Raw genomic sequence first — 15107 nt, forward strand, 5'->3', positions numbered from 1 at the left:
CACCAAACACGACGCGCGCTTCCAGTGGGAGCCGGGCCGCGGGGTGCCCCGCCCGCAGACCACCCTCATCAAACTGCAGGACGACTTTCACCAGACGAAGGTCCAGAGGAACTTCCACCAGAAGCTCCCAGAGATCACTCCCGACCAGCGCCTCAACTTCCGCCGGGGCCCGAGGCATGAGTTCTGGGGCTACAACTCTCAGGTCATACACGGCTGATTGGGGGATGGGGGAGTGTGTGTGTGTGTGTGGGGGGGGGGGTTGTGCTGGTTTCGTTTTGTGGTGGGGTTACATTTTGGTTCTGGAAGATCCACTACGTATGTGTCTGTGTGATTGTACGTGTTCTGTGTTGTGTGCCAATGTGCATGCATGCTTGCTCGTGTGCAAAGGAAACCTACAAACCAGAGACATTCCAGTTGCGAAGTGTGCGCTTTGACAAGTGTAGAACCGGGTCTTTTTTTAAATACCAGGTTGGGGTCAGTATGGATGTCACGGGAGGTTCAGATCAAATCATTTTGGCCGAATTTTTGGAAACAATGGGATCGACCGGACAATGGCCAGGTATTTTTGGGTGATGGCCGTTGACAGTGGTAGGATTAAGCCAGCGGTGCTGTGTTGACGGTTCTAGAACTATTGACTATACCAACACCACAAAAGTGCCTGTGATAGATATATATCAATATCCAATTCATTCCTACTAAACACCCCTCTTGCTCTAAGAGCTCGTTTGCCAGCATATATGCCATGTGAACTTAGGCATCTCCCATCACTGTGTGTCCTCTGTAAAAAAAAAAAAAAAGGGGGGGGGGGGTGCGGGGGGGTTCAAATAAGGACTTCTCTTGTTCGTTTTACGCCATTGACTTGGAACAGAAGTCAGAAGTCCTTACCTAACTGACAAGATGTACGTGATCGTTTGGTGCCATGATATACTGTGTCATGTCAAACTGATTCAAACCAGGCCTATCGGTTTTGCTCTGTGTTTGGCCAAGTTCCGAGGCTAGCTCAGTACTAAGACGCGTCTATCATGCCCGTCGTCTGCTCAGCCAATCAGCGCCATTCCCAGCCTCGAGCGCTCAGCAGTCATTCTGTTCCCAGCAAGGATGAAACAGTAATAATAGTGAATCTCATTCTGTGTAATTGTACATTGCGCTTTTCAGATTGTTTATGAAAGTATGTAGAAGAACAGTCTTTATATAGATATATATACATATACGGGTGCTTTACAATAATCATTTTGCTACTTTTTTTCTGAGCAAAATATACTTACTGTCTGAAGTTTTAGATATATTGCCTAGAGTGGGTGGGGTTGGGGTAGGGGTAGATGTGGAACTTTATAGTCAGAACGTAATTTGATTTGTGCAAAATCGCTTTGGAATGCGAAATAAAACATTGTTTAGAATCATAGAAATGCATGCTACCACCCAACTCTCATGCAGATTCAGTCATATACATAACTAACTAAAACACATTCAGCCGAGCGAATTTTTGTCTACAGCAAAGAAATCTCATTCGAACTGAAAAAAAGTGTGTAGGTGTATGTACTCACATCAGCTCAAAGAACGTGACTTAAAAGGTAGCTGATGACAATGAAGTCTGCTTTTGTTGCCAACATGTCCCACAGTAGATGCTGCGACGTGGCGTTTCAAGAAACTTTTGCGACAGAAACACGTGCTTTGAAGACATGTAAGAGAAATAGTAACGTTTACTGAAATTTCGTTTACAAAAAAACGTTCGAGACCACCCGGATTAGTTCTACTGGACATTACACAATTGTAATAATGATAATAATAAGAAGAATGATAATGACAGTAATATATACAGAATACTTAAAAAGAAATGATAATAAAAAGAAGATGATAATAATAATGATCCACTGTTTCAACAACTATTGGAGTGTCGTTCCCCCCCCCCTCCCGGGTGTGTGTGTGGGACGTTTACTATGCCGCTTCATTACTGATGTCACAACTCTTTCATTTACACTGTACGTATACCAAAACAACATCATTGGTTACACTTTCTGCCAAATCAAGATAACTGGTTTATACTGCACGCATGTCAAAACAACATCACTGGTAACATTGTACTTTCTGCCATATCAAGATAACTGGTTTATACTGCACGTATGTCAAAACAACAACACTGGTAACATTGTACTTTCTGCCAAATCAAGATAACTGGTTTATACTGCACGTATGTCAAAACAACAACACTGGTAACATTGTACTTTATGCCAAATCAAGATAACTGGTTTATACTGCACGTATGTCAAAACAACAACACTGGTAACATTGTACTTTAATGCCAAATCAAGATAACTGGCTTGCACTGTACATGTCCCAAAACAACATTCCTGGTGACATTTTACTTTCTGCCAAATCAACATCAGTGGTTTACACTGTACGTGTACCAAAACATCACTGGTGACATTGTACTTTCTGCCATCAAGATCACTGGCTTACAATATACGTGTGCCAAAACGTTAATGGGGACATTGTACTTTGTCAAAATCAAGGTCACCAGTTTCCACTGTACAAGTGCCAAAACAACATCACTGGTGACAGTGAACCTTCTGTCAAATCAAGGTCACTGGTAAAATTATGTACTCGTGCCAAAAACATCGTCACTGGTACCACACACTCACGCACGCGTACGTGGGCGTACGCACACACAAATACCATCACGCACACATGTTCGATTCTCGCCCTCGCCCTTTCTCCCACGTTTGACTGGAAAAACAAACTCCGCGTGGGGTCATTCGGATGAGACAATAAACCGTGGTCCCGTGTGCAGCAAGCACTTGGCGCACTGAAAAAGAACCCATGGCAACAAATGTGTATTCCTCAACAAACTTCTCGAGAAGAAATCCACTCTGATAGGTGCACAAATATACAAGAATGCATTCAAAGCCTGGGCCATGCTACTGGTCGGGCATCTGCCAAGCTTATGTTGGGTGTGGCGTGTATAGGTTTGACCGAACGCGGTGACTCCTCCTCTTGAAACTGAAAGCTTTTCCGTCTGTCCCAAGTCATTCTGCCTCTGTAAGGAAGTCTGACGTTGCATTTTCCTCTTTGGAACGCAATATCTGACGACACGTCCCACGAAGATCACGTCACTCACATCTGGAGATCTGCCTGACCAACTGTCAGGTAAGCTCCTTAAAGTCCCCATGTGGGTACGTGAATAAAAAAGAACAAGGAGAGGGCAATAGGCAAACGACGTCCGTCACTGCCTTGCGACTTCAGTGACAAAAATCAAAAGTTTGTGGTTTTGTCTTGTGTAGACTTAATTATGTATGTGTGGTGTGGTGCATGTGTTTATGTGTGTGTGTGCGTGCACATATAAACGTGCCCGCATATTGCCACCTGTATGGCGTAATCGAATGTCTGACTTGTTTTATTGTGTTTGGGTGTTTTTTTTGTTTGTTGTTTTCTTTCAATAGGAGATCGGAACATCCCATACAGCCTGATTACATGTACAAACGGAGAGAGAGACTAAAAGTCAAAAACACAGATTCGGTCAGACTGACACAGACTGAGGACAAACAGCCGCAATAACTGGGAAAAATAAAGCAATTGGACACGCGAGCGCGCGCGCGCGCGTTCAAACTGACACTGATCAGAGGCGAATTTTTACGACCAAAGGCAAGGTTTTCTTTGCTGGGGTCTTGAAGTTGTCCACTGGTGGAGGTCTTGGCTGACAACTACCCCCCCTTCAGTCTGAATAATAAAGACCTGTGTGTGTGGGGAGGGGGGGCTATTTCCAAAACATGACGGAGCTTATGATACAACACATACGCAAGAACTAACTCCCGACGTCTGTTTAACCATGCACTGTTTGTTCATAGCCCGTTACGTGGAGTGGGAAGAATGCAAACACTCGTCGTCGTCATACAAGGTTTGTGTTCGAAATGATTTCCATCGATGAAGAGGACCCGTTGAGAAGTGAATGTGCTGATGTACATTTTCAGTTTACATCGTCGTCGTCCACGGAAGTGAGGTAAGGTGAATTAAAACCCCCTTTATTGTTATGTAAATAGCTCTTTTGGTGATAATGTGTTCCAAGACAAAATCTGGCTTTCTTTGGTACGTTCACAAAACGGTTGAAATATTTATGTATTGAACTAGGCAATATCCACAATTTTCCCCTCAAGACTGAATGAGTAGTGTGTTCACAAGGTGTGGACGTTACACAGAGGAGTGGTGAGGAAGAAATGTGGATATCGCCATAGATAGATAGATACATATATATGTATCACACTGAAATGTCTAAGATTTTTGGCCTGTTCTTCGCTTATACCTTTGGCTATGATGTGACATAAAAGTATCTGTTAATTATAATTGTTGTAGTGAGTCTTATTTTTTTATTGGAAATTTTCGGAACTTGAACTGACACATTGCAAATTGCATATTTCAGTGTTTAGGGCTCGGTATAGTAAGGCGGGACCCAGTGCTGTCCTTCCGCTACTTCAAACCCTTCCCTACCGAAGTCGGGTATCCATTCACACCCGTGAGGAATGAGGAAAATCAGAGTAAAGTGTCTTTATTTGAAAATTTACCAATCTGCTGTAGAAGGTGTATTGTCCAATGCTTGCTTGCACACGGGACCCGGGTTCACCGTCAAGTTTGAAGTGCTTGTACCCAGACCACCGCTTAGGCCTTGTGGGGGATGGAGCTTTGGTGGTCCAGGCGAGACTGGATCCTGGGAACTGCCATCGTCTGCTCGACAGACGTGTGTGGGGGTGGGGTGGAGTGGGGGGGGGGGGGTGCATGTGTTGCTCAGGGGTGGACTATCAACCTGTGGAATCGGTCAGTGAAGACGTGCTGGATCCCTGAGAAATATATATAATATATATATATATATATGGCCGCAAAATATCTAAAAAGTCCAACTTTCTGATTCGCCCGTTCCTCCCTCTAACAATTATTTTTTTCTGAATTCGATTACAGCAGAGATGTTACACTAAAATCTCTTGATTTATATGACGAAACCGCAGTGTGAATGGGACCTGACAAATGACCATGTCATGGAAATGCTACAGAAACGTGTGAAAACGCAACAGACAAAAACAACGCCAAACATTGTCGGTGAACTTTTTGCCCCATGACGATGTGCCATCGTCCACAATCCTAAAGGCCAAGAGAGACAACTAGCGGCTAAGGGAAACTACTGGTGTGAACTTTAAGGCCCAGGGGTGGGTTGCATGAGTGAAGTTTGCTAATCGTAAAGAATGTTCCCAAAGGTAAATTCCATATACTCAGGGACATATCTGATTATTAACCCCGAGTATATGGAATTTACCGTCGAGTTGGGAACATTCTTAACGACAAGCAGACATACCGCTGCAAAGGTCGCCTCATGCAACCCACTCCCGGCCTGGACCTGCCAACCTGGAGACACGAACATACCAGTGGAACATACCCCCTCCCCCTTCCCTATCTCTCACCTCGCATTTCAGCTAACATCACATTCCTGGGCAGTCCAGTCAAATCACACCCAACAGCAACCTCTCACGAAAAGACAGTTTCATCAGCGTTGTGAAGTTGGTTGTCACGTGGAAGAAGAGAAAGCTAAGGGTTCTCATATCTAACATTTATACAGGATATCAAAGGGACAAATATGATTTAGAATCAAACACATGCCTTCTGAGTCTCGCCCATTCTGTAACAACACACAACATGTAACAAAAAGATCCACCCTGATGCTGCGGTGTTCTGAATTTATTGTCACACCACAGCTACCTGGAAATCCTACACTGCAAACAAGATGATACAAATGATTCCACCCTGCCAAAAAAAAGTCTAGCCTGAAAACAGACAGTTCCAAACAATTATATAATACTTCCTTAGCTTCCGATGCAACATTAGCTCCAAAACCTTACTGCAAAAATCATTGTACAGTATGTTTTTTCATGTCCTCTTGCTGAATACAGTCACATTAGCTGTGTTATCAAACTTTAATGTACATTAAAAAAAAAAAAGTCAGTCTCAGTTTAAAAGATATTTTCTAAAAAAAAAAATATTTAAAAAAATGAAAGAGAAAAAAGGAACAGCATTAACAATATTGCTAGTTTCATTAATGTTGGAATCTCCATGCATAATAAGTTAATCATAAATACTGATAAAATACTGTGTATCCTGTCAGTTCACTGGTCTGTTATGTACATAATGCACATGCATGATATTTTAAATAAATGATTAACAGAAGTAATAGTAAAACTGCAACATCTAATAGTCTAATTTGTAACACATTGTAAGTTATCAAGTCACACGCAGAATCACAATGGGAAAAGAATGCTTCTGGAGTATAATGAAACAACAACAAAAAAAAGAGTGCAAAATGTAAATAGGATACAGAAAACATAAAATCAACGCGACTCTGAGCAAAACAGGAAATGTCTCAAAAAGTTCCTATAGCAAAAAAAAAAAAAAGAAAAAGAAAGAAATTAATAATACTGTAAATTAATTAATACCTGATGCAATAAATAGCAGATTCCTGGATAATAACGGAATATGTATATATATATCCATATATATATGCATAAAGTGACAGATCGATGGACAGATACATATATACATATATCCAATTTTAATGTCAATTTGGTATACCATTTTCAGAACCATTTTGCACCCAACACTTTCCAATATGACAGGTCTATTGCGCCGACACAAATGGACAAGAGATGTAGACAGAAGGAAAGAAGAAAGTTGGGGAGGAAGTGGGGTGGAAAAGAAAGACAGACAGAGGAAGGGAAACAGCCCCCACTCTCTCTCTCTGTGGTAGTGGTAAGTAGTGTGTGCGCGAGTGTGTGCACGCGCGAGTGTGTTTGTGTGTGTCCAGGTGAGCACCAGGTGTTTCACGAAGCAGGAAAGGTGAGGGCAGGTGTAAAAGAGTGGCGGGACAATCTCTCCTGACTGTGTGTGGAAGACGACAACTTCTCGGCCTCTTGTTGTCACTGACTAAAAATGAATAAATAAATGAAATCAACACATCCACCTGCAAACACACCTTATATTCTCAAACATCATACTCACTTAATCCCATGCTGAAATGATAATACTGGCAGTAACATCTGCTGAACAGAATGAATCATATAGTAACAAACAGATTTTGTACACAATGTTTAAGCAGAAAGACCTACAACAAAGATAAGCTGTCAATAGATTAAAAGTCATTTTCACACACATGATGTCCAACACTTGGCCAAAGGCAGCAAACATGGACTGGAAATGTTGAAACTGATCTACCAAAGAGGATAAATAAAAAACCAAAACAAATCTGTTGTGAAAATGCCGAAATCAGTTTATCCCTGAGGGGAAAAATATTGTTTTAGTCTGAAAGTAATGAAATGTTTATCATGGTGAATAATGTCATTTGGTTTTGTTTCTAAAGAGAGCAGGTTTCGTTTTTTAAGCATTCCTGACCTGTAGAAATGAAGACTTGGTTCAGTAATACTGAACTAATTCATCCAGAGTAACAAATATGCTTTATGTGAAGCACTGGTTTGATAATACTTAACTAATTCATCCAGAGTGATGAATATGCTTTTGAGGAGAATGTTCCTTTATCAATGGGAGGCGGGGAGGAGGGGGGTGAGGGAGAGAAATTTTGAAGAATGTTAAAACGAGTCATCCTAGGGTGTGTTGTCAAAATGATGCAGTTTTCAGTAAAACATCTAATGTCAAAGAAGAGAAAGAGGAACAAGAGAGGGGAGAGAGAAAACACATATTTCTATATACAGATATCACAGCCTTGCTTTGACCTCTGCCCAGGTATCAAGGGGAGTGGTCGATCAAAGCTGTTGTTTCAATGGTTTCACTTTCCCTTGCCAACTGTTGGAAAACTGCAACTCAATTATTTCTCCATGCAGTCACTCTGTTTGCAAAAACAATCATTACGTGAAGTTCAGTTATGGGCTTCAGTTCAACAGAGTTCTTACTGATTTTTTTTCACAATACTTTCTAACAGATTTTAAACTGATCCGAGTATTGTGGCAAACATGGCCAAAGTGCAAATTTGTATAAAACAAATAACTTGGAATCATTCAAAAGTGAACAGAAAGCAAAGCTCAAAATGATGAACCTGAGAACTTCAATGTCAGTTGGGGTTTTTTCCAACCCCCTTTTTTTATCATTCAGATTAATGGTGCCAACATTTGTGCATCATTACGAAAGATCACAACCAACCCCTGCACACTGCTATCCATTTGTTTTCTACAAGCTTCTTGTTGGTCAGATTAATGCATGCATTTCTCCTTTATGAATACCTTGTATATTATGTATATGAGAAAAAGAACACATCTTCACAGCAAGTTTGCTACACCAACACACTAACATAACCGTACACTGTCTGCCGGCCATAAATTCATCAAACTGCAACAAACTCTGCATATTCAAAAGTCTTAACTCTGCATATTCAAAAGTCTTTAAATGGCATGTTTTAAAAAAAGTAAATAAGTATGAAGCTAGGCCAAACAGTGATATAAAAGTTTTAAAACTGATATATCTAGGTTCATTTTCCACATGCCTTATGTATCAGTGTGAATAGTGCTACAAGCCACACCTACCAAACTTTCAGTGAAAGCAACCATCCACCCAGAATTCCAACACTCCACTTTCAGGGAAGACGTTTTCAGCAACCAATACACATGTTTACCTAATCAATGGACATTTGATTTAAATGTCTGAGGCTTGTTTGCCTGACTGAAAGACAAGAAGCCAATCAAATCTGAGAAACTGTCCAGTCCTCATGCCAGATATGTGAATCCAGGTCTTCCCATCAAAGTATACAGGTAACTAGTTAATGCTTTCACAACTGGTGAAGCTAACTCTTGTTTTAGTTGGAATTAACATTCTTTCTTGTTTTAAAGTATCTTTAACATACCATTATTTAATCTTTTCTTTTTTTTAACTTAAGCCATTTTGCCAAGAAAGTTAACCTTCATATTTATGTTTCTAATTTTCAATCATTATATCACCCTTTTCCAAAATGAGGCCATCATTTTACTGAAGCGTGAAGCTACCATTTTCTGAACCAATCAGTAAATTATTTATTTTGTATGCATTCCATCGAATTCTATTTCAAAACCTGCAGACACATTTTCCATCTGAGATCATCTTGATAGATGTAAGAAATTTAGCAGATTTCAAAAGTCTTCAAATATTTTTGATTTTTTTCTTTTCACAGCACAAAGGCAGTGCTGCTAGCTGAACAGTGAGCATGCCTGACTGCCAGCCTAAGGTCATCCATGTCAGGGTTAAAAGTCCAGTGACAGTCACCATCATCATCATCAAACAAGAGATTTGAACTCCCTCCCCCCACATTCCCTGGGACAAACGGCAGTGTTAGGTTTAGCTGATCCAGACGATACAGAGAGAACACAGCAGCTACAACAGATCTACAACGCACTGCAGGTCAGACCCCCCACCACGCACAACGCACCACTCTTCCCCTCCCTCTCTCCTCTTCCACCCCCCGTCCCATCCTTCTCCAACAGCCTCACATTAAAAAATAAATTAATCAACCAGTGTCACTACACCTGGATTTTTTTTTTCCCTCCAATTTTAAAATTCTCAAACTACAGGCACAAATTCGACACCTGAGTGGACAATTTGGAAACAAAAATATCCCACTTCTTATCAATGTCAATATCAATGTCAATTTTATTTGAATTCTATTCACTGTTCTCATATGTCTGTAAATAAACTACATCTACAAATCATCAAGGATCGTTCCATACCACTGAGCACCAACTCAAAGCTAAAAAACAAAAATACACTCACCTGAGATAATGGATAAAGTCCCAGTTGACCATACATTTCAATTTGAATTTGTAGCTTATAGGAATTTACTTTGCGTGAAAATGTATAAGCCTTAATCATTCAACTCTAATGTAGGTAAATTCTAAAACTGCTGACCTAAAAAAATTTTTTTTTAAATTAGCATTTGAAAAATATAGGCCTTTGCGTACATTTCTGACAAAGGTTCAACCACTCAACTAGAAAGGTTATTTATTTCTCTTACTGCCAGGCTTATAGTTGTGATTTCCTTTCCCATTTTGATCTGTACATTCAGAAACACCTCAACCACATTCAAAATTCAAATCTAAAAAGATACAATAATCTGCTGAAAACAGAAACACAAAACTATTCTTTAAATCTAACACACAGAGCTACCTTTAGCCAACACACATAATTCATATGTACATCAAAACTGCCAAATTTCTGCGTCACTTTGGGTTAGAAAATTACCACACTGCCCCGATTGGGAGTCTTTATTCTCACTGAAAGAAAACTGAATATGCTGCCCTGTCAATATAGTTTTGGACTAATATGAACTTAAGTCCCCTTGCGTGGAACGTTATGCGATATTTTGGTAAATCCATTTCTGCGTAGACCATGACTAAAAGACGTCATCTGACAACAAAAAAGAAAACTAAATCAACATGACTGAAAAAATAGCCTTGTATTGTTTTCTTTCATTTTGTTCCGAACAGATAAATGGCATAAACGGAATTATTTCTTGACAGTGTGTGTGTGTGTGATTGTGTGTATGTGCACCTGTGTGAGTGTGTGTGTCTGTATGTGTATTTGTGTGTGTGTTAAATTTCTTTATAAAGTTAAGAATTTAACTCATAATACCCATACCCATCCAGCACTGAAGTTTTCAAATTCACAACATACAGGTACTCACTCATTATACTCAAACACAATCATGAAAAGAAAAATCAGTGTCAGTGACAAAAAGAGGCCGACTCATCATAATAACGGGCAATAAACTTGTACAGTTACAGTACACCGACAATACGACAGTTGCAGAGGGCATTGTGGACAGTAAGTAAGTAAGTGAAAATGCAACAAACAACTGCTCCGCAAACAATACGCACAATGCAACTGTGTAATAGAAAACATCATGTCTGTTGCACACCAGCAAAATATGAATGGCTGCCAGTGTGACTTGGATTTGTGTTGACATATGTTTTGTTTTGTTGTTTGTTTTGTTTTTTGTCTTTTTTTTATCACTGAATCATACAGTGTTGTGCTCGGCAACAGATCAGTAACAGTTTCTGTGAGTGCATGGATGTGTGTGTATGCATGTATGTGTGTGTGTGTATGTGAGTGTATGTGTGTGCATGATTATGTGTGCTCGTGAACACATTTTGTATGTACGAGTGGCTGCACATTTGCACGTATGTGTGTGTGTCTGCATGCAACCAGTGCATTCTCTTTGACATGCAACAGACACAGACACGAAGGGACAAGAGGGAGGGAGGGGTGAGGGGACAGACAAACAGAACAAACTAGGTGTAAGGGAGACAGGGGGGGAAGGTTGGATCAGGGGAACAGTCAGGAAGAGAAAGAGAGTATCAATAAATGCTGAATAACTCCAGCCACTTTCTTCCCACCTGCCGGACATTACCTGCCATCTTCTTTTTACACACCTGGGCATCTTCTGGACAACACTACCTTGTCTGACAGGTGTGCTGTTGTTGTTGTGTGTGTGTGAGCGCCTGCATGCAAGAGAGAAAGGATGGGGAGCCCGGGGGAGGGGGTGGGGGCACAGGAACCGGGTTTGGTGAAAAACAGTGCAAGTGCAAGTGCATATGTACATCCATGTTCGTTTGTGTGCCTTTGTGCTTTACATGTGTGAGACAGGGATAGAGAGAGGGAAAGAGAGACAAATTAAGACAAAAGGAACATACAACAATATCCCCTATAAATTGAATTTAACAACTTTTGCTCAGTATCCCTTTTCAAACCCTTCCCTCTGAAAAAATATCAGTGAATGAATAAATAATATGTATATGAAAAGCAAATAATAATAATCAAAGAAAGAAAGAAAAAAGGAATGAAGAAGTCACTTTCAAATCTAACTGTACCGGTAATGTTTTGCGTATTGTCTTTCAAACATGCAAATGCACTTTAATTTACAGATAAAAACAATGCATCTGAGTTCTTCAGTAATGTGTGTTACAATGAAATGCACTGGTCTCTATTGTAAATGTCATCACAATCCCAAAATTCTGACCAAGGAAAATACAGGCAGATTATAATACAACGTTCATAGCATCAAATACAATGTGATCATTTGAGCAAACCCAAAGATAAAAAAGTATGTAAACCCATTCCAAAAAGAAGTTTAAAGGCAAAATAAATAATAATAATAATAATGTACAAATGGACGGAATCAATGACTGGCAAAACCACTTGATACTCTCCTTGATGTTGTGTTACAATTCAATTCAAAATGCCCCTGATCCTTTCAAGAATTCGACTTTCTTTTCCACCAAATGGCTTTAAAAATTTCATGAATATTTAGTATACACAATTTCTTACTATAAATCTCAAATGCAACTTCTATCCTTGTTATTATTTTTCTCAAACATGTTCAGAACCAAAATTAAAAACAAACAAACAAACCAGGTTTGTGAGCTAAAACTGCAAATCACAACCAGAGCTACCTCCCTATCTGGTACACATATCTTATGTACATCTGAAAAAAATATCTTCCAACTTTCTAACAATCATGCATAATAGGTTCTATCACAAAACAATACTGTTAACGTCACATGATTTCAACAAAATATTAATTCCAAACACCTGCCAAATAACAGGAAATAAAATAAAATAAAATAAAATAAAATAAACAGTTCTAAATGTGACTGCAAAAGGTGAAAACTCAGCTGGAACAAATCAAGTATACTTTGCAGCATTACCAAGCAATTTGAAGCTAACCAGATGACTTGACAACAACAACAACAAAAAAAGGCATCTTGCTAATGTAGACAGAGTGAAAGGCTGTTACAGAAAGGCACAGGGTTCTTCTATAGACGGCTGCAACTACATCCGTCCTTAATTAAGGCAACAACATTCCAACAAAGACTTTCGTTTATGATGAGGATATCTCATTTGCCATTCCCTCCCTTTCATACCGACTGTTTCCAGAGTCAAGGCAACGATAATTTGACAATGGCTAAGGGATGAGCAAAAAGGAAATCTTAATAATTCTACTAAAACTTGTTAAAAAACAAAAAACAAAAAAAACTTCCCAAACCAACAGGTACCAAAGTCAGGAACCCATTTACACCTGGGTGGAGTGAGGAAAAATGGAGTAAAGTGCCTTTCCCAAGAACACAAGACCATGCTGAAACACGGCCTCAAACCCTGATCACAAGAAAAACACTGGATCAGTAGTCCAAGGCCTAACCGATTCTGCCATGCGTCCTCCAATATAATTACACCAACAGCCATGTACAAAGTCTGCATGATCATCAATAATCAAATCAAAGTCCGAAGCTTGTGATGATGGTCATCAGACAAATTCTTTGAGCTGTCACCAGAAAATAATTACATAAAATGAACGACAATGTCATGAATATAAAAAATTTAAAAAACACACAAACTACAAAAAGATTCAATCCCAAAAAAGAAAGTGAGCATGGTTCCTAATTCAAAGATATTAAAATCAATGGCCAGCAAGATAACCCCCCCAAAAGAGAGGGGGAACTGAAAAATCAGATGCAGAAAAACAGGAGACAGACACTGCAGGCACAGTGATAAAGACAGACAGGGAAAACAAGGAGACAGAACAGATCTGTAGAACTATAATGCTGATCACATGTCAAAGAATAGGTATGGAGTGACGGAACAGGACACGTCTGTTTTCTGCAAAGCCAAGGAGTCTGGAGCCACAAAACTGCGAGCAGCAAAAAGTTGAAAAACACCAGATCCTGAATTCAGACCATACAATTCATGAAGTAGTTATTCACTGGTTCGGTCTGCCCACAAGAAAAGATACATCAGATGCTGAATTCAGAGAATACAGTTCTTGAAATAGTTATTCACTGGATAAGATTTCCCACAAGAAAACATCAGCGTCACTTTGACAGGAAGGAAGTTGCTCAGAGATGGTCAAAATATTGACCAAAAAAATCACAACTTCATCAAACAGCCAATACTGGTCAATAGTTCAGATTGCTTCACACCGTTTACCTGGACATCACTAGAGTAATTGGTAATGAGTATTGCTCAAAATATGGTCACGAGTAAACACTGTGTATACTGATCATTTGAAAAGAGTCATGGACATATTTCCAGAGGACGTCAAAACTTTCATCCTGTTGCTGAATCGCTACACCTACTTCCTGATATATTATTTTGCTTTGAATCATGAAAGTCATGGAATGCTCGTCTTAGGAGGTGACCAGGAAAGCAGGAGAATTAGGAAGAACATATGCAGACAAACTTCAGAACATGTTCAATACTTTCACCATTGTTCTTTGTGGCTTGCACGTGAATACAGAAACAAAGATGACTGAGCTGACCGTAAACGACATGATGATGACCCACAACAAAAATATTCTGATTATGAACACCCTGGGAAAAAAAAGCATTGTAGATTCTTTCCCCCACTCAATCACTTAAAAAGATAAATTGAAAAAAAAAAAAAAAAAAAAAATTGCACTGCCTGCAAAAAAATACATCTGCGTAGGTTGTTTTTTTTCAATCAAAACTGTTTTTCAAAATCCATAACCATATAAAATTACCCTTTGAAGATACAAAATATCAGTTCTAAACACTGATTTTAAAACCTGCAAATCAAAATCTGCGTAGTTTTTTCTCTACCAATCTATACCGTTAAAGAAAAACAAACAAACAAACAAACAAATTCATCACCATTAAAAGAAATTTCAACTGAAGAACAAAAATCTCCACTCTAAAAACTGATCATAAACATCCTGAAAAAAAAAATTATGTGTATATATATATTTTTTTCTTTTTCTTATTCCAGATGATGCCATTTTTGTTAGAACAAAAAATTCATTACCATATAAAATTACGCTATGGAGATCCATGATTCCAGCTCCAATAATTGTATTTCAAAAACACATGTAAATTAATTTTTCTTAATCTATTCTAATTCACCTAGCATCAAAAGGATAAGATGATACCCACTGAAGACCAAAATTTCAGCTCTCTAAGAAAAAAAACAACCAAAAGCCAAGTGAAAGGTAAAACACCATACTGTTTTTCAAACATGGAGGGCCAAGAGGAGAGGTTTGGGGGTGTGTGGGGGGGAGTGGGGGGTATCAAGAATGGAAAAGAACAGGAGG

The sequence above is a fragment of the Babylonia areolata genome, chromosome 15 (assembly GCF_041734735.1).
Source record: "Babylonia areolata isolate BAREFJ2019XMU chromosome 15, ASM4173473v1, whole genome shotgun sequence".
Classification (NCBI taxonomy): domain Eukaryota; kingdom Metazoa; phylum Mollusca; class Gastropoda; order Neogastropoda; family Buccinidae; genus Babylonia; species Babylonia areolata.